General features: G+C 40.0%; 1 long non-coding RNA gene across 1 annotated transcript in view; it reads right to left on the bottom strand.

Moving 5' to 3' along the window:
• Positions 1–3,410: 3,410 nt before the first annotated feature.
• LOC113746592 (uncharacterized) overlaps positions 3,411–25,609 on the bottom strand; it is a 126,918-nt gene continuing 104,719 nt past the window's right edge. Inside the window, exon 3 of the long non-coding RNA XR_003462972.1 lies at positions 3,411–3,502. This is a non-coding gene — a long non-coding RNA (uncharacterized LOC113746592). The remainder of the gene's footprint in view (positions 3,503–25,609) is intronic.

The following is a 25,609-nucleotide window of genomic DNA, read 5'->3' on the forward strand; positions in this document are numbered from 1 at the left end:
ATCTAGTGCTTGTACTGACCTAATCTTACAAGATTCCTGGGTACTGATGTTCAAAATGTTTTCATATGGCTAGCCTTCACTACGATTTGGACTGCTCAGTGTATGATGTTGCCAAGAACAGCCTTAAATTTCAACAGGAAATCGGCACCTTGAAGCTGAAAATCATTATTGTAAAAATTCTGGTCGCATGACACAATGATAACCAACCTAAACATCTACCACCTATGCATTAGTTACTGCAGCTTTATTTTTACTGTTTTTGTAGTTTGTTATGAGGGTGTTTGTTTTGCATCATGTCCAGTTCACACACAGGACATATCATACAGGTAGGAGTACTCAGGTAAAGTACCCTCAAGGTTTCATCCGGATAACAAAGTAATACAATTGTTGCTCTGGATCACTGACATCCATTGACCCAGCAAGCTAAACGCACATGAATCAGAGGGGGTTTTGACACTAGGTGTGTTTTGCCATTTAGTTAGCGGCCCATGTTGACTGAATAGCTGCTTGACTAATTAGCTGGAGCAGTTTCAAGGCATCACTTCTAAAATATATCTGCAAATTTCATCACCAGGTTTTTAGACGTTTAAGTGAGGTCAGAGGGAACTGCTTCATTTGATCCCAGTGACTGTGACTGTAGATGCAGGTTGTAACTCCAGTACAGTGTTGCAAATGAGTGAGCTGTTGAGCAGCTGCTTTAATCGATTTTGTTCATTCTGAAAATGTAAAGGAGCTGCCCAGATCCAGACCACTGCTTCCTGCAATGGTACAAAGTCAGTATTGAGCCTTTACTGTTCTGGTAAAGCTCAACATTATCTTTAACATTCAAGACATGTTGCCGTTCACTCTTATCACCAACCATAAATGCTGAAGTGAAATAGGAGCTGTTACATGCGTAGCCCACATTTGGTGCCTTTTAGACAAAAAGGAAAGGAAACAAGCAGCCTAGACAAGAAAGGAACCCAGGTCAGGAAAGAAGGCACACAGAGAGTTCTTCACACCTGAGAGTTTTTGATATAACAAAGTCTTCAGAGGTTTGGATAACAGGTGCCAAATGCCAGCAGCTCCATCTCCACAGAGCTGCTGTTGGCCTAGTTTGTCTTGAGATGCAGCTGTATGCTCTGACATAGAGATGGCAAATAAGCACCAGAGGGGGTTCTGACACACACACACACACACACACACACACACACACACACACAGACACACACACGTACATACATACATCCCTCAAGCAGAAGTTCTGCACACACCTATGGCAGACCTGTGTTCATCTACACTTTTCCAGGATACATAAGGAAATGCAATTCTAAGTCAAACACGGACAAACACACAAACATGTACACAAACACACACACAAGAATGCACACACAGAGTATGCACAGTGTGATGCCGTACCCAGAATGAATGGTGAAAAATAGGACAGCGTGGCTCCACACCACCCTTGGTTGATGGTGGAGATGACGGTCAAAAACTTTCTCTTGCTCTTTCTGTCTCTGCCCTCGCCTCACTTCTGATCCTTTTATCTGGATTTCACACACCGTCTACAAACTGCTCTTTCACCACAAAGTTTCAAGAACCCAAGTTGAGCGCAGAACAGAAAAAAATTACATGAAGCATACTTTTGTATTTCTCTCCTCCTCTTGTAAGTTAAATCTTACCTTAAATCAAATACATTTGACCAAGAGATTTCTTTAGTTTTTTGTGTACCGTGTGCGTCTGGCAACAACTTTAAAGGGAAGCAGAGTGCTTTTTTTTAATATTAGAATTAAGGTAGGTAAATGTGGATATTAGTGTCTTAGTGCAGGATTTGTTGCACTTAGTTGTGCTATCATCTTTGCACTGAGTAGATATTTAAGTAGTCTGTGTAATAATCTTGTGTGGAAATTCTACATGATAAAAAGTATGTATTAAATCAGTAGTACGATGTTTGAGCTTGACTGCATTTGTCTTCAAGCTTTTTGTTGCAATGAACTAAAATAACTGACCTGATAACATTCTATACTGTAGATAACATATCTACACTACAATAATGTCAACAGACTGATTCAAACATTTTGATTATTTTAATTGTTAAAAACTGTTGAGCTTTAAATTTTGACAGTTTTATAGTGAATAAACATTTGTTCCATAAGGCTGTGTATTCTGTCCCATGTGGAACTTAGAATTAGAAATATTGTCAGTTCACAAAGTCAATGCATTTGATTGGATCACTGATATATAAACATCATACTACATGACATGATAAACTAAATGAACTTAAAAAGCTTAACATTTCAACATAATAACTGCATTTTAAGCACGTCTGTTTGAATGAACGGCCTCTGATTTTATCTCATACAGGGAGCCAGACCTATAATCTCTCACTGTCAAGTACGGTCTCATGATGCCGTGACTGTGGGGTAGTTTCCACTGTTCTCTGCTCTGTTAACTAACACAACCCTGCCTGTTTAACATAACTGCCAGTCCAGTAGCTGAAACCAAATGTAGATCGCATTGACAACAAAACTGAACCATTCACCATAATCTCTTTAGGAATTTTACGTAGTAAATATGGATACATAAAATCCTGCATTGTGATTGGTTTAGCTTTCCAAATTGTCATAGAGCTGATTGGCTGACCTCCTCTGCAGGCGACATTTTAATTGGTTACCCACCTAGTGTGGTTCCCCGGGCGGTCATGTGTTGTATAAGCTCCTAAAAAGCAAAACCATGTTGAAATATTTTCATCCCAGGAAAGAGAGCTTTCACATGGCAACATTCAACAGCCAATGAACATGCACCATTGCAATAAGCTTACATTCCTGTCAACTGACATCACTTCCTCTTACAAGCAGAAGATGCCAGCACAGCATCCAATCAGATCTTGACAAATCTTGCAGAGTACCAGCAGCTGCAGTAATTCACGTATGCATAGATGTTTTAACAGAAGTGATGATAAAAGGCCAAATGTTTAAAGATACACGTAAGGATGCAGGTCGAACATGTAGTTGTCACAATTATCCATCTCCGCTTCCACAAGATTACATGTTGGGTAATGGCCTTAAGGTTTTCACTGATGCCACATGGAGGCTCATTGTGTGTGTGTATGTGCTGATGTGTCTGCTAGCAGTGCAGTGAGATGACACACTGTGCATGTATTCCTTTTACTTCTTCTGTGTGGGAGTTGAGTATAAACCCCACACTTATGCTTGAATTTATGCTCATCTAATTAATTTAACTAAGAATCACGGTAATGCTGCACCTTTCACACTGATCTGTGACTGTGAACTCGAGAGTCAGCACTCAACTAAATATTTTTATTTCACTTCAACTCATAATGCAGTTAATTGAAGACCAAACAATTCCACATAGTTTGAATCTGTAATAATAATATGTGTGGTTTAAAAAAAACAACAACTCACCAGTATGAGTACGTTGAGTCAGCTAGTGTGTTTGTTCCAGATTATCGTCAAGTTCTTTGTTCTTTCATAGTGTGAAAGTCACAACCAAACACCAACACCTGGATGGAGGACAGAGAAAGAGATGACTTTTGACAATGTTGTGCTCCAGGATCAGAAAAGGACAAGATTTACAAAAATTCAACTCCTTAAGTTGCGTGCTGACATGCTGGCAGCATGTTTTTGGTTATTAACATCTAAGAAAAATACAAGTGATCATACAAAGAGCATGGAGGTTCCTCTGGTTCTTTCTAATCAGTAATTTACATTTTCAGGGCTCTCAGTGGACTGGTCTAACTAAGACTGGCCTTCTCCTATGCACCTAGTAACATTTTCAGAACAACAGAATTTGCATGCAATGATTGTTAAGAATGTAGATGGACTGGAGGTCGAAGCTTTCCATCCTCAGGTCATGAAAAGACCGGCGTTTCAATAAAATGTAGATGACGATGAAGGTGGACTGAAAGCAGCCCTTCACTGTACTCGTTTGCTCTCAGGGTGCTTTGTCATGTGAATTGTGCCCCGTCCTTCATGGGCCATAATGTTTCCAAGCCATTACAAAGTAAATGGTCATGGGAAACTCAGTAGGCAGCGTACAGACTCCACAGGGAAACCCAGCTCTGCTAGACCCCCTATGGACGAGCAGTGTCTCTCTGTCTGATTCTGTTCCATGGCAGAGTGTCATCCCGGGGGAGCCAGTTCATGCACCCCAAGAAAGGTAGGTAGTGCTAAGGTTGCAGGCGGTTTATAATGAGCAATGATCCTGTCTCATGTCTGTTACTCCACAGACTCTCAAAGTCTCTCTGTGTAATGCTGTTTTAAAGCAGCGTCTTATCTCTGTTTTATTTGCTATTTTGTTCCCCTAAATTAATCTTCCTGAAGTGTGCTGTGATATACATACATAACCTACAGAAACCACCAATAATCTCATCAAACCACATACAAAATCAACAACATTTTACAATATATATTTATATATATATGAAACCAGTAATTCCACAGTTTTTGGACATAAATATACAAATACATATATATCAATAATAATATTTCTTTGAGATCATGTGAACTAAATATTGTTCAAATTCCTCATTATTTATCATCCATTTTTTTTCATCATGAACAACGAGATCAAATAGCTACCAGACTTGCTGGTGTAGTGACTTTAATTAAGTCTGAATATAAACGCATCCAAGTTGTTGCTTTGAACTGTCAACATGCTCTGATGGTTATAACCATATCATGTGAAGGCGGCCTCGCATTGTCATGTCACATGACTGTCCTGAAAATGGTATCTACTTGTCAGTGGTAAAGCTAGATTTATTTATTTATTTTTTTTCAGTGTAATCTATCCACCTTTAGACCTACACAGTTTGACCCCTTACACAGCCAGCCAGTGTCTCTCTGACAAATGTAATTTCATGCTAGAAGCTCTCTGCAATCAGCCATTTTGTGTCACACAGACTAACCCCCCTTAGTTCCACAATTCTTCTCTGGTCTAGTATTATTCCATGGCCCCCTGCTCACTCTGCAGGGTGCACATTGTGTCCTGGTCACTGAATGAACATCGAGGCATTGACCCCCTTTGGCCTTTAAATGTCCCCCTGTCAAACCCTATTCCATGCCATCTTGTCTCTCACTAGGCGGCCATTTTGCATCAAATTGAGGATAAGGAGCTAAGATTCCACCGTCACTGGTGTTTACAATATCACTTATTCATCTGTAGCACAACAGTTCAGAACTGTCCACCTGTGGACTATGAATAGGATTAGTTTCAGTGACGTGCGGTCAGGAGAGCCAGAGCCTCACCTGTCATCATGGAAAAAAGAAAACACGTAACTAGAAAATTTCTAAAGAAATTTTGAGTGTGCCTGACTCTGGCGCCGTCGCCCCCATACATTATTATTGACACTGCTCAGAAAATTCAGTATTAATAATAATAATAATACAACAAGCTGTGTCAACAGAGCAAGCAGCAGCGGCTCCTGTGACATTCAACACTGCTGAGAGAGAGAGAGAGAGAGAAAGAGAGAGAGAGAGAGAGAGAGAGAGAGAAAGCGTCTGAAAGTACCCCTCGAACAACAAGGCTTTTAGGCCAAACCGTACTTCCTATCATTGAACCGACTTCACTGTGAGCATCCTGAGCTCTTCCTGAACGTCTACATTAGTGATGGGAATTCCGGCTCTTTTTAGTTAGCTGGATCATTTGGCTCAGCTCACAAGAAGAGTCAGCTCTCTCAGCTCCCAAATGGCTCTTCATTTTACCACATACCTTTTATAATTCAGCCAAATTTAGCTTAGATTTGTATTTAAACACATATCACTTAAATTTCAATAAATTGCTGTAGCCAAATGCATTTATAGTTGTAAAATCCCTTGTGACTCTCTGAAACCACCTAATGAATGCACTAACTTGCTTTAAGAACCACTCCCACTCCCACTTGCAACACAAAGCAGACAGAAACGCCTATAAAAACCTAAGCATAGAAATGGACAGAAAAGGACAGCTACTGACATTTTATTTTTTTTAAATTAAACATACACCTAACAAAACAAGTAAAGTACTGAAAAAAGAGAAATTAAACACAGCACTCCAGTAAATGTGCTTTGTTAATGCCCACCACTGACATCTGGACAAATAAAACCAAAATGTTTTTGGTATAGTGTAAAAAATAATATATTTTTGCACCACACTCCTGTCTCATCTTCACTCCTCCCTCTCCTTCAGCGTGTCTCCCTCCTCTTGTCTCTTGTCACCTCTCAGCGCTGCTACCGCCACCCCTCCCCGCTTGGGGGTATGATCCTTGTCAATCCTCACATGATTGGTTGCACAGCATGCATGTGACACCCGTAGCCAATGCCCACAGTGCCTGCAGGTACTTTTCCTAAAGAGAAAAGTAAAAAAAAAAAAAAAACGGCAGACGAATGGGAGCCGGCTCGTATCGTTCACTTAAAAGAGCTGGCTCTTTGAACCGGCTTGTTCGTGACCAACACATCACTAGTCTACATATGTATTTTATGTGGCTAAACATAGGAAATGGGACTTTTAGAATGATGGAAAGATACTGGGAGTAGGTGGGGCCATAGGTCGGTGCTCCTGCCAAAACTATATGTCTGACAGCTTTATCAGATTAACGTGAGTGAGATGACAAATTTTCCTATGTTTCTATGTATAAATTATTTCTGTAGAGTGAAATTTGTGGCCTCGAGAGCAGTCTACAAATGTATTTTTCGACAGTTTTTTCTGTCCCTCTTCACTCTAGCGATGATGTCACCAACTGTTGCTTGCTTGTATTCGCGATCTCATTCTTTCGGTCACTACCCAAAGCTCGTGACCATAGGTGAGGGTAGGAGCATAGATTGATGGTAAATCGAGAGCTTCGCCTTTCGGCTCAGCTCCTTCTTCACCACGACGGACCAGTGCAGAGTCCGCATCACTGCAGAAGCTGCACCAATCCGCTGGTCGATCTCCCATTCCATCCTTCCTTTACTCGTGAACAAGACCCCGAGATACTTGAACTCCTCCACTTGAGGCAGCATCTCGCCCCCGACCCGGAGGTTGCACTCCACCCTTTTCCGGCCGAGAACCATACAACCATTCTAATATAAGTATAGCTAGGGCTCAATAAATGAAAGTGAGCCCAGTCTCTGGGTAGCTGGTAATACACTATGGGTACAGGGAGAGCACACACAAATTAAGAGTGTGTTTTTCTTTTGGAAACACAACTTCCCTGTTGGGAGCAGTGTTGCTATTGCTTATCAACCAGCACAGAGGCTGCTTCAGCTACTTCTTTACTGGCAGGGGGTCTGTGTGTGTGTGTGTGTGTTTGTGTGTGTGTGTGTGTGTGTGTGTGTGTGTACACGCCTATGACACATTCACCTCCACCATCACACCACCACCCCTGGCCCTGTCTGTCCTTGCAAGTGGTGTGAGACTCTCAAACACACACACACACACACACACACACACACACACACACACACTTACTGCATCCTTTGTGTCTGTGGCATGTGGTGAGGTTCATGGCCAACAGAGTAGATTATTCACCATTTGATCGGCAGCAGTTAACAGGTTATGTTTCATATCTCATATCAGCGTTCTTTTTTTACACAAACTGTACCAAAACTTACCCTTACTTAAATGAAGTCCATGCTTCTGGACAAAAATGTCTGTTATATATACATCAGCTAAACTATGGAAAGTCAGGGGGGAATATATTAAACGTGTTTGAAACATATGATTGGTGACATACAGAGAGACAGTAACATGCTCTCATTGCATGGCAAAGCACAGTTTGTGAGGGATTGCGCAATCCAAGGTGAGGCTCAGCTTGCTGCTATGCAGTGTGTCTCTTCCCTGTATTTGAATGGGAAATGCAACAATTCTGAGATTTTTAATTTAAAAAACAATCAAAATTGTTTATGAGAAATGGAAAATTTGTTTATACTTCAAACCATTTGATAAATATAACCATTTCATTTATGTTTATTGAGTGTGCCTGAAAGAGCACACTCTTTACTATTCACTGGGCTTATTATTGAATGTGCCTGAAAGAGCACACTTATTCTATTTATTCTATTCACTGTGCGGCTCGGCCGGAAATCAACTGCTATTTTCTAAGCATTTTGCCAAATGGATTGCCTAAAAATTGCCAAAAACCATGCCAAAAAAATGAATGTGTGTGTATACATAGAAACGTAGGAAACCTTCTGGTTGTTACACTGTAACACTGCTGAAGCTGTCACACAATGGTTTTGGCGTGGGACACAAAGATGCGCCAGCAACACCTATCCACGGCCATGTTAAAAAGGCGGGAAAATTTCTGGAGGAAAGCAGGTCACATTACTTCATTTTATCGACACAAAATACCTATGTAGACGTTCAGGAAGAGCTCAAGATGCTAAAAGTGAAGCCGGTTCAATTATTGGAAATACGGTTTGGCCAGAGATCCTTCCTGTTTTAAGGGTACTTTCAGCGTTTTTTCTCTCTCTCTTAGCAGTGTCAAATGCCACAGGAGCAGCTGTGATTGACTGCTCTGCTCCGATTGGTGGCCTCCACTTTGCCTCTCTTACAGAGGCCACAAACAAGACAAAAGTCTCTCAAAATAAGAGTCCCTTCAAAATAAAAGACTTTGTAAAACTCTCTCATTACACAGCTTGTTGTATTAATACTGAATTTGCTGAGCAGTGTCAATAATAATGTATGGGGACGACGGGGCCAGAGTCAGGCACACTCAAAATTTCTTTAGAAATCTGTTTCTTCCGTGTTTCTTCCACTCCTCCCACAGTTTTGGCAGCACATACACAATAATGGTATCAAAACGACCGGCTCGGCCGGGAATCGTTTCGGCAAATGGTTTGCCTAAAAATGGCCAAAAACAACGTCAAAAAAAATGAATGGGTGTGTATTGGAAGAATGTTCCAGAGCTAGAGTTCCTGACATCATAGCTATTTGTAAACTGCAATCGAGGCCGCAAATGTCACTCTACAGAAATCATTTCTAGCTAGAAACGTAGGAAAAGTTGTTGCCTCAATCATATTCGTCTGTTAAAGCTGTCGGATATATAGTTTTGGCAGGAGACGCAAAGATGCGGCAGCAACACCAGCCCGCTGCCGCATCTTTGCTACTTTCAATGTTAATTGTAGAGGAGAAATTTTCAAAAGGAGCAGCTGTTCTTTCTCAAACTCCCAAGGCCAGAGTTTTTAACATTTAGCTCTCAAACTTCACACAGAAAATGTTCGACAAGATGAGGATGCTCATGGTCATTTCGGCTTTTTGATACGATCTACACTTTGGCATCTGTGGCCAATTGTTTGAGGGGTTCATTTAGAGATTTTCTGTCTCTCTCAGGAGTCAGAGAGAGGGAGAAAGTGTGCACACCTGTGCCTAATTACTCTGGCCTGCAGCTGACACTGGTTGCTTGGCAACCTCAAGCCTGCCTTTGACTAACTTTGTTAAAGTCTCTGTGCTACTGCAGTGTCAATAATAATAATGTATGGGCGCGAAGAGGCCAGAGTCAGGCAACTAACTTCTGGGGCTGGGCGATAAATCGATTTTATCAATTAATTGAAAATCATTATTTAGGACGATATTTAAAAATGAAAATTGATTTTCACTTTAACTAGGTTAATTAATAAATCCACTCTCAAAATGGGCCCTGTCAAATATTTTAGATGGGCTTATTTTACAGTGGCATCACTTCATCAAGTTGTGTGCAACAAGGAATCACTGTCTCTCTTGGGACGGTAGTCAGAGGACAAATTTCAACTCATTAATTCTCAATACAAACCAAATGAATTTGTGTGAACCTGTTTACCATGTTAGAATATTTATGAGATTATGTGGAATAACAAATCAGCTTTTCTCACAGCAAAAACCTTTATGTGTCGTTGCTTAATTAATTTCCATTCACAATGACTGCATTGTGTGCCTTTGGCAAACACACTCTTGAAGTAATTTAACAAGTGAAGTAAAATATAATGTTAGCTCAAAATGGAACAAACAAAAAACACACACACACACACACACACACACACACAGCAGGTCTTGAAAAGATGTCCATCTTTACAGAGAGTTGAAACAAATCATTTTAAAGAGTAAAACAGGCTTTTATTTTGAATAATTACAAATTGGGAGACACAAAGTAATGATGATCCCAGTATGTCAGTATGGACACAAAATATGGATACGACCTGAACCACGATGGTCACACAATGGTGTTTATGAGTATGTAAAATGGACATTTTAGCCCTGTGTCTCAATGGTGTCTTGTCCAATAATTGGGCTACCCAGTAAAATTATCATTCATAACCACTGTATTCAACTAATTTCTTTTTCCACTTACGCTTGGAAAAAACTTGTTCTTTTATTTCCAGTCTCTTTGAGTATAACCACCAACAACCATTGACCAGTGGAATAACCAGAAACCAATGGCAAAAAACTGCTAGTGAAAACATCACTCGTACTCAGTTTTTAAATTGTATTTTAACGTCTAGTTTGATATCATCCTGAACAAAAGGGGGATTGTGGGAGTTTTTGTCTTGATTGTTGTTATGTCCAAGCACAATTGCTGATGAAAATCAACTGGACTGACTCAGGCAGAAGTGCTTCATATGTAGATAACGTATCAAAGTTAGTCATGTTACATTTCATCAAGTTGCAGAGTTTCCCAGGAAGTTATAGTCAGTACAGACATGCATGGAAACACAGTCAGCAGGAATAAATGAGGTTTGAACATTGTTGGAGACATTTGGGAAAATGCAGCTCAACCAGATATACATAGATCTGTCACTTTTACAGAGGTAAGGGGTACTATATACTAGATATTCAATGGTGACGAGCATACATGAACACAAACGTGACATAAACCATTTTAATAAGGGATAAATCTAGTGACCAAGATATGGACTGAGCACACTGAAATATACAGAACAAACTGTTTCTGTTATGTTCTGTAATTATGAGAGAAAATGTTCTCATAGTACGTGTTCACCGCAGTGTGTTCTAGCAGTCCACTGTGCTCTGAACACAGCCTTCTACCTGAACACAGGTTAATGCTGTTCTGTGTGTGGAAAGTTACACACACACACACACTCCATTATTCTGCTTTGGAAGAATGTTGAGCGCAGACTTCATGGAGGCCAAATTAAATTAGTTATGAAGAAGGCTCTATACAGCACACACACACACACACACACACACACACACACACACACACACACACACATTACATACACAGAGTCACAAACACTGTGGACCACTGCAAAGCTAGGTGATGACTTTCAGTGGAAATCAGTGTGCTAATGAAAAAACATATATGTTGCAACCATCGATTCCAACTTCATCATAGTTTCTCCTTCACTAGGAAAGAGATGAAGAGGCGAGGGTGTTTTACTTAACAGCTGGAGCGCTAAACGTGACTGAATCCTACACACTGGTCCTTTAAAGATGGATGACATGTAACACTGTCTAAGACAAGGTCCAGCGCTTCAAATAAAGACTATTTCAGTAGCTAGGTAATGTGCTAAGTTCCTCACAGTTTCCTGTGGATGGGGTTAGCAGGGCCGGTTTTAGCTATGGGCAATGTGGGCAACCGCCCAGGGCGCAAATGTAGCCAGAACCGGCGCTGGGTTAGGGTTAGTATATTGTTGCTCCTAGAGGAGCCCAAAGGAATAAACCAATTATAAAGGTTCTCCCAACTCCTAACTCTTAACTCTGATGAGACCACCCAGCCAAATTTGAATGATCAGGATATGCAAATGGTATGTTAATGATCACCACGTGACGTCACATGATCTCGTTTTAGGACTGTAACAAGCACAATATGGATGCTACAGCTAGCAGTATTATTGGTATTGTCCAGCCCTATATGTTTGAGGCACCAGAACCACCGTTAAGACTTCTATACCGTTGTGCTAGGGGGCAGGGTTATGCTAATTTTCTGTTAATGACAACAAAATCCTGGATTGAAAACTGGTAAAAACGATTTGAACCTTTAACTCCACATTTCAGTAATACACTGTTAAAGTCTTTTCACATGTTTTCAGCAACTATTTTCCAACATATTTATTGTGTTTTGAAAGAAAACATGGAATTGCCTTTACACAGACTTTAACTGTTCTGTTTCTTTGTTTGGTTTTCCATTTTGCTTCTGTCATGTTCTATTAATGTTATGCTGCTCTGTGTATGAACATGAAATAAAGTGTTTAGGAGGGAAACTTCAGCTCTGTTGTGCTGTTGATATGTCAGGTTAGGGGCACGCCCCACAATTTGTGGGGCAATTATTTGTGCGATGCCAGGGGGGGGGGCGTGTGTGACCCTGGGGAACATGCTTTTTTTTTGCCATACTAGAATAAAGTATAATTGCACATCCATTACAGATGGCAGTGGCGCTCTCATTGTCAGAGTGTGCGATGAGATGAGATGAGTGTGAGATGATTAATTACTATTAAAACTGTCCGGCAGATTGGTGCGTACGGAGTAGTGATGGGTCGGTTGCGAACGAAGCGGCTCTTAGAGCTGGCTCTTTGAGGTGAATGACGGGAGCCGGCTAGTTAGCCGAACCTAAAAGAGCCAGTTCTCTAAAAAGAGACGAATGCCCAGTGCCGAGTGCACGATCCCTGTCTTCTCTTCACTACAAATTTTCGAGGGCTGACCAGTCCACCGCGTAAATAAGGTTGGGAACCACCGGTGTAGGTTTTTTTTTCTTTTTTTATATGAAGTGTTTTATATATTGTGCTCCCGAGTTAATGTTTCTGAACTGAATTTAAATTTGTTATTATTTATTGATTTTATTTAATTTTATTTTTGAGTATCAAATGGTGCAATAAGTCGATCAAAAATGTTTACAGTTTAAACAAGGATTTATATTTTTTAATTTCAGGCAAATTGATGCCTTAAAATCTTTTCTGTTACAGACTAAAAATCAGTGTTAATAAAGTTATTCTTTGTTGTAAGTTGAACTATATTTCTTTCTTTTTTCTTTTTAGTTTTCTTTAATGTTAATAAGGATACAATGTAATGCAGAGGTGTACTTAACATAACAATTTTATAGACAAATTATATTATTTATAGACGTGGCGGAGAGTGGCGGGGGGCGAATTGTTTTTCTTCTTGCTAGGGGGGGCGTAGCAGAAAATAATTGAGAAGCACTGGGTTAACCTAAGTGTGTCCATGCATTAAAGGGTGAGACATGCATTAGTAGCAGTAAATAGTGCATCTGTTGGCAAATGTTTTTAACAATGTATTAATACACAGGGTGTGAAACAATACTAAACAGTAGGATCAATAAAGAGAAGTGCTGATGTCATGAACGTGATACCTGTACCTGCGTGGCAGTGCAGGTACTTCCACCTTCACCATCTGAAGTCATTTTGTTCAGCCGTGGCTGCTGTCTAAAAACATCCACAGCATTCAGTCTCTGACTCACTCACACACCTCTGCTGTTGAGCTGTGACATTTTACCCGTGATGATTTTGGGGCTTATGGGAAATACTGCTCATAAAAGCATGATCAAAAGAGAAATGCTGAGTAAACAATGACATTAAAACCATTTTCATGTTCTTTTCTTATGAATCGCTGTCCTTATCTAAACTAATGCAGTGTATGACACAGCATCCTGTTCAGTATTCAATATAAGTTATATCATTCAACTCTGTTTGGTGAATGAAATAAATCATAAATAGTAAATCTGATGATATCCGTTTGCTTGTTAATGGTAAGTGGACTACACTTATATAGCACCTTTCTACCTTCACAGAAAAACGTGTTTTACAATTGGCCTCCCATTCACTCATTGACACTTACAGTCACACAGTGACAGTGACAGAGCTGCTGTATCAGACACCTGTCCATCAGCAGGAACTTAGGATGGGGATTGGACAACCTTCTTCATAAACCCATCCTGCCCCACCTCTTTTTGATAGGCCAGGGATACAAAACATGACTGTACGTTTAGCAGTACAAGCTAATCTACTTGATTCAGAGCCCTTCCAGTAGCACTGAGACAACCTGGCATACAGTATGTGGACCTTTGAAAAGAATACAGAGTGGGAGGAAGATTGAGAGGGAGTGAAAAGCAGAATCAAACAGACTGAAGGATATTGAAGTCATGACACCATCCCACTCCTTGTTAACTAAAACCAAACTGACATGCTCGCATCTGACCTCCTCATCATACTTGGCCAGAGGAATAAACTGATATATTAGCTGTTAGCGGTTCCCTATCGAGTCATTAGGGATTCTGGGCTAACTCATGTTAGTGTCCTGTGCTTTGTTTTCTCTGGCGTGAGACATACCGACGGGAGGGCAGTGTTCTGCTCACAAAGTGTGCGAACTCAACACTCACACACACATACACACACACACACAGTCCTTATCATTAACTGTGTGCTAATTCTACAACTCATAACATGTCGTGTAACTGCTGTCAAGAACAATCCTGTGTGGTGTCAAAATAACTCTCTCTCTCTCTCTCTCTCTCTCTCTCTCTCTCTCTCTCTCTGTCACACACACACACACACTCTCTCTCACACACACACACACACACACACACCAGATATATGTTGTATGGATCAGTGTAATTTAAACAAAGCCTTCCTTGAGTAAATGATCCTTCTCTTGGGCAAACATGAGTTTGGAAAGAGGAATTGGAAAGTGAGAGGGCTGGAAATTGGAACGGAATAAAAGAGGTAATAAAGTAAGAAAAGGAGGAAGAAAAGAAAGAAACAAAAGTGTGAGGGAAAGACAAATAAATCAGAGGAGAAGGAAAGCAGAGCAGATTGAAACAAATGGAGCAGAATGCGAGCTGGGAGTCTCTAATTCTCCCATGTCTCTGTCTCACTCACACACCTGGTAGCAATTGAAAAGTAACCCTATTATGTACAATAACTCTCTCTCTCTCTCTCTCTCTCTCTCTCTCTCTCTCTCTCTCTCTCTATCTCTCTTTCTCTCATACACACAGACACACTCTCTCTCTCACACACACACACACACACACACACACACACACACACACACACACACACACACACAACCTATTAGCCAGGATAACAAGGCCTATTTATGACCAGCATCACACTTACTCCATTTCACTTTAATAGCTAGATGTATTCCACAGCAAATTGGTCATGTCACAGGAACACACATATTCTCTCTCTCTCTCTCTCTCTCTCTCTCTCTCTGCATACACACATGCACACAGTGGGGTAAAATGTGTGTGTGTGTCAGTGAATGTTACTTGATATGTTAAAAGTAAATTGATAATAATGAGTATGTTTGAAAGGTAAACGAGGTCACAAGAAAAAAAAAACAAAAGCAGATAAAATAAGACACTATCAACATGTTCGCCGAGCATCGACACAAGAAACGAGTTTCAATCTGACAGTGTCTGGAAACACTTTAAAACAAGTGTAACATAATAACCAAGGTTGTATCTTCTAAGCAGAACTAGTAAGGCTAATAAAAGTTGTTTCAGTTGTGAATAAAACACTGTAAAACCCCGCAAGGAATCAATACACTTCAACATGAAACACAACATTTTCTTATCTATTAAAAGCGGGCTTTTCCAGGGTGTGGCAAATTGCTCTATGTGTTGTGAATTTATTATTTTGTGGTGTGAAGTGAAAGAAAAGTCGATTCAGATTTACATTCATATTTCCCCAGAGTAACCGGTGACTGAAAAAAAAAAAGGAGCCACTCTTGTCTTCTCGTGTCTTTGTAGACATTCAGTGAATTCATCACAGCAGTTAAAGGTTCACTTCACATAAATTACAAAAACACATTTTCTAGCCTCCCCTTGTGGTATGTAGTCATGCAAATACTTTAAGTTTCATGGGCTGAGCTTTGAGGTGAATGGAATTTTGTTTGTGATGCCAGAAATAGTGGCAGAACACTCAAAAGCAATGTGTCTTCCCAGAAACAATATTTTAGTTACTGTGGCTGATTCCTCAGCTTTGACTGGAACTGCTTTCCATCGCAGAAACAGACAGATTCCTGTGGATATACAGTATATTTAAAATGAACCAGAATCAAAGTTTTTGACTTGAATTAAATATTTCATTTAATCATACATTTGTACATTTATTTATTTGCTTGTTTGTTTAATCTGACCAACATTTGAATGTGGTTTATATGGTTCACAGTATGTTCATACTGACTCACATCTAAAGGGGCTGACCAGGGACTTCTCTGTAAATAAATGCATAAGTATTTTGTCGAAGCTGCACTAATTATTATTCTAATAATAAATTGTATCATCTGGAAGTGATGAACCCACAGCCTGTGCATACTTTGTCCATTTAGAGTTTTAGGGTATAGCTGACAGTCGTTTGCAATAATAATCATAATAATAATCATTAGGGATGCACCGAAAATTTTCGGCCGAAAATATCCCAAAAGTGCACTTCGGCTTTCGTTGAAGTGGCCGAATACTAAGGCCGAATAGTGGCGTGACGCAATTGATGCAACGAAACAACGTGCGCGGTGATCTGGCCACGGTTGCTGATTCTTTGCTGATTCTTTTCTCATTCACACACAATAAACCCACGATGCAGGATATAGGAAAAACACAGGCAAGAAATACATCATACACTGCTCTTTAGAGGAGCTATATACTTCTCTCTAAACTACGGCGTCTCACACATGCCAGGTGCGTTCAAGACCGTCGGAATGACTATGATGTGTTCATGAACGTGGGAAAAATGGAAATTCACTGGAAATATAATACAACTAAATAGTATTTCTTTCAAGAACAAATGAATAGTGATTAAAACAACATGGGCTTTCTAACAGTACAAATGAAATAATAATTATACTAACTGGAAATTCTACTGGAATATTTGAAGGATATTAAATAAACATTTACTTTCTTTAAAAAACATGTCTACAAATTTATTCTAGGCTATTTATGCAATAGTAAAAAAAATAGTGAAAAATTTAACAACCACATTTCATATTCGGTTTCGGTAATTGGCCAACCATTTAATTTTTATTTGGTTTCGGTTTCAGCCGAAAAGCCAACCATTTAATTTTTATTTGGTTTCGGTTTCAGCCGAAAATTTTAATTTTGATGCATCCCTAATCATCATTGATTTTTTTATTGAATTTTTATTGATATATGTATATATATTTTTTTTTTTTTTTACAGGATGTACAGTATCAGTGGCTCTAAAGAACATGAGGTTTTCATTCAAGGACAGAATGTGATGGTCTCACACTCTGCTTCTTGCCTCTTGGCAGGCAGTTTGAAGCGAGCAGCTGCAACAGTTGGCTGAATAGTAGGGGAGGTGTGAATGCTTTATGGCCTACACAGAAAGGTAACTTCATGGCTTTCCTTGATGCAGCATGGAGAAAAAATATTCAGAGGACTGCTAGTAGTGGTTCTGTCCCAAGTGTCTCATAGTTACGCAAGAGTCTGAAACCCAGCCAACAGTTGGAATTATTTTCAAAGCTACAAGGGATTCTTCAATTTCATCCTGATGGATGTGTGTAATGACGTGTGACAGGCCAGTATATCATGGTCTGTTTCTTAGTCTGTAGAAAAACATGAACATACAGGAAGCTCAGGTTTACCACATATGAGTTGGAGCCAGAATATGGTCATAGAAGAAGTCTGGTTGTAACTGAGGTGGGATGAGGAGGAAGTGACTTCAAGGGTCAATGGAATGTTTCACAGAAAATATTCTTACTTCACAAAGATGTGGATCAGAGACCAGAGACAAAAAGTAAGGTACATGTTGAGTTTGATTTATCTGTTTGACTTGTATGGTGTATTTGTTTAATTTGTTCACATATACTGCAGACACCTTTCCTAACAATGAACATTTAACTGCTCCCAGGGAATAGACTTTCATTGCAAAAATCAATTTCCTGAAAGAGCAGTTGTACTTTTAAATGTTAAACAGTCTTAATGTACAGTATAATGAACAAAAACCTACATTAAAGGTCTGTTAACTGGAAAGTGAATGGCTGGTCCAACTAGATCAAGACCAACTTTTAGCTCTGATTAATAAACTGTATATTTAGAGATACAGTATATGTTCCAGAAATTTATTAGCGTATTAGTATCACTGGACACTTGATTAATCATTTGTTTGAGCAAAACACAGTTACTTTGTCCCCACTCATGCATCTTGTGCTGTTCATGAAAATGCTTGGATTTGTTTGGCATGCAGATCTGGATACAAGCTGTCATTCTGTCTTCCCATGATTCCACCATCGTCATGGTCATTGTTACACATATGTATATCTTACAGGTCTGCCAACATTACATTTCACTGACATTACATTACACCATTCACGTCAGAGACATCTTGTTTTTAGAGTTGTTACTGAAGGGAAAAGTTGGGAAGAGGGAGGGAATCACAGGAATCCTCAACATGGAATACCCACAATGGCACTGCCAAAACTATTGATCACCCTAAAGTCAAAACAGTAATGTCAACATATAAACTATATAAGTGCACTCACACATCGTGTAATCATGTATTGTATAATGAAGACCCTTGAAGCTAATATTACCTTTATGTTAAGTGTGCAATCTGCCTTGTAAGTGTTGGACTGTGATCCATGCTTGGATGTACCCACTTAGCAACATCAGTAACCTTAAAATGTAAAATTCATTTTGAAAATAGTATATGAGCAAAAATAGAAACAGACAAGCTGCAATTTTTAGACTTCAGTGGACAACAGCATGGCTACTCATGACACCAATTTGCATGCAGATGACTGTGATATACCATTAAGCCCTGATATATACAAACACATCGTGAAGAAGTAAATAAAGACTGGTTTCAACCATTCATCTGCATAGAGTCCATGAGTATGTTTTTATCCCTATAAAATTGTGTTCAGCAAATTTCAATTGTTAGTCCTCTTCTTAGTCCAGCCTACTTTTATTGCATAGCTTTAGTATTTATCATTTGTTTTGTTTAAATACCAAGCCAAACATAAACAGTCATAAATCTTCCATGAAGAACATAGCATACATGTCCCAGGGGACACAATGTTGCAGGTTCCCATAGGGGAGACGTTCACAGAGCCTTACTGTAAATGGCAAATTCCCCTGAAACTCTTTGTCCCATTTTAACAACTATGCTCGGGTCTTGCTTTCATTTCAAGACAGAATGAATTTTTGTTGTTGTCTTTTTAGGTTTAAAAAAAGAGCAAGTTAGACACACAAACAGCATTCGCCCCCACACATAAGCACATTCTGAGCATGCAATCATTTACACACATGCAGTTACAAACAAGCACAAAGGCATGCACGTTAACACGCAAACACAGTCAGTGACCTTACAGGCAATTTGAAGGTTTTTAGCCAAGCCACTGTTGCCACAAATGATTAGGCACTTGTCGAGGGCATGGTGATTGCCAGTGAAGGGCTTTCCTGTGGTTAAGGGGTGCTTAAGGTTACAGCGCTTTTAGCCTCTAATGCAGTCTGAAGAGGTCATCCAATAAAATGGCACCCTTTATCCCACCCACACTAAAACATCCAGTGCAAGGAAAGTAAGACTTTGTCCTTTGTTTTGACTTTCTTTAGACTGTAGAATTAACGAGCATAATAAATACCACAACCAACACAGCCCACATGTAAAGTTCTCAGGATGGCTTTTAAGCAACTTGTTTCAGGTGATGTACACCTACATATCAGTCAGTCGTTTAGCCATCAAGGCTAAACATATGCCATACGCACATAACGCATGAAGTTTGAGTTTTATATAAACCCATAAGAAAATGAATGCCTTTCTATGAGAAACCACAAACCAACATTCTTCTTTAAGGTAGTTGGTGTGAACAGATTATCATGGCCAGTCGTTCTGTAAAGGTTTCTGCAAATCAGTTCACAATTTTAAGACAACCAACAAATCCAACTTCCAACTGTTGTTATAGTTCAGTATTTTTATTACTACACTAATGATTATATAAAATATAATTTAGACCCAATCGCCCTTAAAATGAATAAAGAAGAAAGATGGTACACAATGAGAATAGAAGACATTTAATGGCATTGGATGAAATGAGGTCTGCAGTACTCAAGGACCATGATGGATAGATTTTAGAAGTGTCATCTTGTTGGGAGGATAAAGTTGTCCCCTCTGACCCCGAGAGCTACATCAGTAATCTGAACATTGATCAATTATATGTGAGGTCATTGTCTGTGATGATGTTGTAGTGAACTGATAGAGGATTATATTTCACTTTACAATATAATGAATATCAGTACAACATTGTGTTCAATGTGTTTGTATATGCATTTACAAGCATGTAAACTTTGGCACACACACGCATACACACACACACACACTCTGACTTCTGACTCATGGATAAGCATGCACCTGTTCATGCTTAGCCAGGTAATATACACCTGCAGGAACCCAGGTGACAGCAGGGCCGGTCCTAGCTATGGGCAATGTGGGCGGCCGCCCAGGGCGCATTCTCCGTGGGGGGCGCACGAACGCCCGAAAAAAAGCAAAAACCGGTATTTTCGATACCGCTCATTAAGTTAGCGGCGCGGGCGCCCGATAGGGGGTGTTGACAAGGCAGGGGGGCGTTGGACAGACCGACGGGGCGCACACGCATCCAGGGGCGCACGGGCGGCCGTTAGGGCGCACGAGAAAATGTTCGCCCCAGGGGGGGGGGGGGGGGGGGGGGGGGGGCGCAATTGTGGCCAGGACCGGCGCTGGGTGACAGCACAGTCTTTGCCAATATGGGGGGCAGGAAGAGGTTTTAATGTTACCACAGACACCCAATTCATTCACTGCGGCATCTCTGTGACCCACACAAGGAAACAGGGGAAGAAAGTTTGGTCAGATACATGCTTTATTTCAGAGAGTAATACAAACATAGAAGTGTGTTATTGATACTCTGTGTGTGTTATTACTTCATTATGACTTGAAAAAGCGCTGTGACTTCAAACACAGCATAAAAAAACAAGAAGCATTTAGAAGAATAATGAAGAAAAAGGTTTGACAGAATGAGAGAGAAAGAGAGAGAAGAAAAGCAGAAAAGTAAGAGAGCGCTGCAGTTTGTGTAGAGGCAGCCAGAGAAACTGGATCTATCCGAGCACACCTGCTTGTAGTGATTTTCATCAAGCAGACTGTGTGAGAGAGTCAAAGTATGGCATAGATTAGCCGAAAACAGACTTTAGAAACACACTCATGTTAACAGACCATAGTCTCTCTCTCTCTCTCTCTCTCTCTCTCTCTCTCTCACATGCACACACACAAACTATTTCAAAAAGACTGTTCTCTAAATGCTTTAAGAGAGTCCTGTGAGGAGTGCATTTGTGCATTAGGATGTATATATAAACATGTCATTTTCACTTAGAAGTAATGAAGGAGGGATAATGGAAATCATTATAAACACACTGCACAAGTTTACAGAAAGTCAAAAGGTTTGACTTCTAAAGCTGCAGAGAAGTTACACTTTATACAGCTACAGTAAGAATGACAGTGTCAGCTATAATTATGCTGCCATACATATAAATAAATAATGTTAGTTTTGAAATAAAATACTTTACTTGAAATTAAAGCCTGATAAAACTGTTGTTATGTAAATGAATAATAATGATTTTGTGGGGAAGTTTTTCCTCACTCGAACCGAGGGTCTAAGGACAGAGGGTGTCACTCCCTGTACAGATTGTAAAGCCATCTGAGGAAAATGTACTTTGTGACTTTGGGATGTACAAATAAAATTGATTTGATTTGATCTAAAAAAAAAATGTAGCAATAAACAGTAATAGTAATAGTGATATAAATAATATAATATACTATAATATACTCACTCTACTATTAATTACTAATATAATATAATATAATATAATGCAATATAATGAAATATTGAAAATGACTCCAGGTAAGATGTATTGTTTTCTTTGTTATGTACTTTTTTCCTGTTCTATCTGAGCCTGAAGAGGGCTAACAACCAGCCCTGACACAGCACATGTCCCAGACCTCTCCATGACCTCGCCTCTCCCCATCTAATATTCACTCACTCCTCATGCTCCCTCTCTGTCTCTCTCCCTTCATCTCCCCTTCACTGCGTCCTAACAGGTCTTTCATATTTCAGTAGGTTTTAGCGAGGATCAACACTCTAAGGTTAAGTCACTCCTTTTAAATGTGTATGTTCGTGTGTGTGTGTGTGCCAGCTGTGGGTGATGCTGCTGTTCTAACTGGTCAATGCAACACATGTAGAATGTCAAATCATGACATTTCAATCCTGTTTCTGTTTACTCACTAATGGCTAAATCTCTCCAAAGCACCATCAGTGCAACAGTGCAACAATTAAAATGAGACGAGTGTGAGTCTTTTTGAACTTGTGTGCCATTTGTGTGTGAATGTGTATGAATGGTTAGCTCCTCAAACTGATGAGCAGTTGGCTCCTTGTATGGCAGCCAATGCCATCAGTGAATGAATGTGTGTGAATGGGTGAATGAGATATGTAGTGTAAAAGAGCTGTGAGTGGTCAGAAGACTAGAAAGGAGATATATAAGTACAGCCCATTTAACATTTAACACTTGCATCCTCCTGTCTTCTTTTTCAGTAGATCCAGATGTCCACACCAGCAGCATCCTTTGGTCTCCAAATGTGCCTTCCATGAAGTTCATATGTTTGTGGTTCCTGGAGGACAATCACTGTGAGCCTCAATAAAATGTGCTCTCTCTGTGCTCATGCTACTCTACAGTTCACGTATGATTTTTGTCCAACTCTGAGGATTTAAATGTAAAAAGCATTGCTGCTTTACTAGTTATTACTTATTACAAGTTCCACTTAAAACACTTGACATGTCTCCAGTAAGGTGTGTGTGTGTGTGTGTGTGTGTGTGTGTGTGTGTGTGTGTGTGTGTCAAGGCTACGCTTGCGTTGATGTGTTGACATTTTTGTTGTTTCTATTTATGTGCTGACAACAACCTGACCTAAATCTTACTCTCTGATCAGGTCCCTGGGAGGCTTGTACAAGTGCATTGTGGGAAAACAAACCCTCTCACAGGCTGACCCCGTCACACCTTTCTGTCACTCCTCAACAAAATAAATTTGTATGTATGTTTGCGTGTGTGTGTCTTTCCCCAGTGGTTATTCTTTTTTACCTTTCTTGTTCCATATCAGTCTTTTTTTTTTCACCTCTGCCACTCTGAAACTAAGCCCATCAAGTGAAGTGTAATCTTTATCAAGCAGTGGATTGTATCTGTACCATATATATATATATATATCTATCTTATATCTATAATATATATCTATTATATTTATAAATCCTATTCTTTATTGGCAACAATTTCAGTTTTGTTTGTTTGACCTTTGCTGTTTATTCAATTTATATGATGTTGCCTCCATCTGTGTTACTTGTGACAAATGATTTAGAAGATGTTTATTTAGCGGTTATTAAGGAATATGCAATCCTCAAACCTGAAATATGAAAATCACATGAACAAAATGAACTCATAAGATTTCCTCATGGCAGCAGCAGCTGTTCATTTGTCCAGTTGTCTAATAAGTAAGTAAGCAAGAGTCTTTTTTAGAGACAGTCCTTCAATTTGAAGTAAGATGTTTTGGTTTCCACAGACCTGGCAGGGCATGTATTGCCACAATAGTTCTCCCATCATGTAGCAGCACTGACACAGCACATGTCCCAGACCTTTTCATGACCTCATCTCTCCCCATCCAATATTCACTCAGTCCTGCATCTCCTTCCTCCTCTTCTTCCCTTCATTGTCTGCTCATGCTCAACCTCCTCCCCTCCTCCCACCAGGTCTTCCATATTTCAGTAGGTTTTAGCAAGGATCAACTCTCTGAGGTTAAGCTGTTCCTTGCAAAGGTCTGTGTGTGTGTGTGTGTGTGTGTGTGTGTGTGTGTGTGTGTGTGTGTGTGTGTGTGTGTGTGTGTGTGTGTGTTAAGTCAAGTGTTTAAAAAATCAGTAGGAGAGGTGTTTTACTGCTGTACTGTATAGTCAGTGCAGCCTGCTTGTGCGTGTGTATGTGTGTGTTTGTTTCCCCCATCAGCAAAGACATTGTGAAGCTATGAAGAGAAAGAGGGAAAAGAAGGAAAAAGCTTTTTTAATCTTAATTTGGACGTAAATGTGAGGAGACAGGAGGCAGGGTGTGTTCTATACACACCACACCCAGTGTGTCTGACACTGCTTTGGGCTGTAGTATGGTATTTAGCAACACTCACTTTTTCTTAGTGGAGTTGCAGGTGACTTTGCATGCCTCTGAAAATAGTGAGTCTCGGTCTGCTGTGACATTTCTGGTATCTTTGGCCTCATGCCATCATGACAAGACCACAAAAAACTCAACAAACTGGTGTGTCTGACGATGGATGATTGTGTAGCGTAGTGTCTTCCATATGGTTACTATGTAGATTTTCTCTGGCTGATGCTGCTCTCTCTATATGCATCATAATCTCATTATTCACAGTTAGTTACAGGCTCTGCATGCTAACATTTACAAAAGTCTACTTCCATATTTACATATAGATGCATTCATTGTTTTACTCACATCCTGCACTGCAAAGAAACACACAGCAGTAATACTGTATGTGACATATACATGTGTTTATTTATTTAACACCTGTGTTCTAACATGCTGTGTTCAAGTGCTGGTAGGACAGCCTGAAATTGGCCTTCTCAACAGCATGTTTTATTTTGACCGACCATCACAGAAGCTGTAGCTGTTGAGCATGTGTCAGCGAGTTCTGTGCTTTTCTTTTTCCTCTGTACAGCGCACCACTTCATGGATGTACACTCTTCCTTTCTTTGTATTGTTATTATTTGAAGAGCATGAAACAGCAATATTCATCAAAAGTCTATCAACGGTAGGCATTCATCCTTCTCCATCGTTTTATTCTACTTCTCTTTCCTCATCATCTCCCCTTGTCTTTCCTCCCACTCTTTTATATTGGTAGTCTGCCCCATTTCCTCCCCCATTTGCTGTAACCAACAGATAGATGTGTCCATCTGGGAAAAAATCCGGCTAGGGATTTATGCTCAAGTATCTCAAATCCCCCTTTTCTGCCCTTTCTACCTTTTAGTGACCCATAACTCTCATGGTGATGGACACAAACACACATGCACACTAACATGCGCAAATTCACATGCCTGACAATGTACTGTATGATTCTGAAGCTAAGAGAGCTATCTCCCTGCTGACTCTCTCTATATATATCTACCTCTATATATCACTCACTCAGAGACACAGACACACAGATACTTACACACACACACACACACACTTTACTTGGTGACATCAGCCCCTCATCAATAATTTTAATGACCATCAATACACCATAATACACCGGAGCATGCGCACACGCACATCCGCACAGCAACAGGCGCCACAGATCCTGGAGAGCAATTATAGTCTGCACTTTGTTTATTATCTGTTACGAGAGGCAAGGGACTGTGTGTGTGTGTGTGTGTGTGTGTGTGTGTGTGTGTGTGTGATTTCGATAAGATCAGCCCTGTGTTTCTGCCATCCTATCCCATATTGACACCTGTCTTTGTCCTGTTGACACTCCACCATTAAAGAAACCCAGTAACAAACTGAAAGTGACTAACGGGAAAAGGTGTGGAGCTTGTATGTGTGTGTTTGTGTGTGTGTGTGTGCTCTCTCATTACAGTCCTGCAGCCACATGACTTTGTTTAGGACAAAACAGTTTCTCTTTTCTGCTAAATGTGAAGCA

Source organism: Larimichthys crocea, chromosome X, assembly GCF_000972845.2.
Source record: "Larimichthys crocea isolate SSNF chromosome X, L_crocea_2.0, whole genome shotgun sequence".
Lineage (NCBI taxonomy): Eukaryota > Metazoa > Chordata > Actinopteri > Sciaenidae > Larimichthys > Larimichthys crocea.